Source organism: Chroicocephalus ridibundus, chromosome 8 (assembly GCF_963924245.1).
Source record: "Chroicocephalus ridibundus chromosome 8, bChrRid1.1, whole genome shotgun sequence".
Classification (NCBI taxonomy): domain Eukaryota; kingdom Metazoa; phylum Chordata; class Aves; order Charadriiformes; family Laridae; genus Chroicocephalus; species Chroicocephalus ridibundus.
Window position 1 is genome coordinate 12,479,796 of NC_086291.1, and position 1,681 is coordinate 12,481,476.

A 1,681-nucleotide genomic window follows, 5' to 3' on the forward strand; every position below is an offset into this window, starting at 1 on the left:
CCAAAAAAGCTGTCCAAGGGCTTTTCTGTGCAGCAGCTCCTGAAGGAAGGATTGAGGTGCTCCAGGCTGCCTGGAGAAAGGGTGGGGATCTGCTGTGGGAGGCAAGGACAGCCCAGCTCCCAGGGATTGCCCCCCTGCAGCCTGACCCTGCAGCTCTGGGAACCATCCCTGCAGCCTCAGCTCCGCCACCACATGACGAGGCTGCTCCTTCGCAGAGTCTGCACAGCCGGGCGAGGGACTGATCCGGGTCCCCCACAAACTGACGGAGGCTGGAGAACACAGTCAGGCAGGAGGGACCCTGGGCAGCTGCCTCAGGCATCATGGTCCAGGGCAGGAGCGCGGGAGCTGGGCTCCTGGGGAAAGATCCCCCCCACTGGTGCCAAAGATGCCCCACGCAGGCAAAAGCCCAGCCTAGAAAAGGCAGGGTAGCGGGGCAGGAGAGACCTCACTGTGCTGGGACCCCTTCAGTACAGCTTGTCTGGAGAAGCCCTGAGCTCAGCTGGAGAAAGCGAGGAGTGAGAAGCCTTCCTCGAGCAGGACCATCAGGTGCTGACGTGCCTGGCTCCCAGCCCGGCAGCTTGGAGCCGTGCAGCTCCCATGAACGCCGTCTTTATTCTCCCTGCCGCGCAGCCCTTGGCAGCCCCTCAGCTGCTCCGGCTGGGGAGGGACAAGAGCCAAGGTCTGTTTTTCTGTCCCTTTCCCCTTGCCAGGCTCTGCACAGCGCCGAGGGCCCATGTTGGGGCCTCCCTGCTGGGGACAGTGCTGCAGACCCCTGCTCCCACAGGGATCCAGGAGGAGCATTTCACTTCCAACCAGTGAGAAAAAGCAGGGCTGCCCCCAGCCCCACTGCAAGGAGGGCCAAGGGTCCAAGTACATGCCCCATGTTACCCACCCGCATGCGAAGGAGAAAGGCGGAATAAGAGCATTATCTCCCCTGCCAGCCTCTGCAGACACCAGCTGTTAAATGGTGTTTGGAAACATCAATCCAGCTGGAAATGGGAAAGCCAGAGAAGACTTGGGACAGATCCTTCTCTGGCTGCCAACACAACTGCTCCCTTCATCCTGCCCTGGCTCTGCTGGGCCTAGACAAGCAAAAGCTGCGTCCCCTGCTGCAGAGGCAAGCAGCCTGGGCAGCCACCCACCACAGGCCACCGCAGCTCCAACCAGAGGGGCTGCTAAGCCCTTCGGTGCAGTTGCTTCTTGTCGCCCATTCCCTTGCTCCCAGCAGAACAGCCCCCTGCCTGCAGCAGCAGCGCACCGTTCCCATTTCCAATGGAGCTGGCTGCAAGTTACTGTCTCCTCTGCACATCCAACCTGCAGCCAACAGCACCCACCACCCACACGCAAAGGCACCATGACCTGCACCCAGGACAGTGGCAGACAGAGTTGTTTCTTCTTTTTTTTTTTTTTTTTTTTTTTTAAACTGCTTCTGGCTATCAGTAACAAAGTTTGAATTAACCCCTGTTTGCAGGGCTAAGCATGAGAATTAACCCAGAAGGTACAGAGATGTTGTGCTGAAGAGAAGCAGCAGCACTTGAGGAAATGAGAGTCCAAGCATATTAATTAACATTAACTCACATTAACAATCACCTGATCCCCATGTCCGAAGCTTCTCTGGAGGTCCAGGGGTGCAACACACCCCCTGCCTCCCTAAATTCAGCAAGACTGTGGACTTGATTCA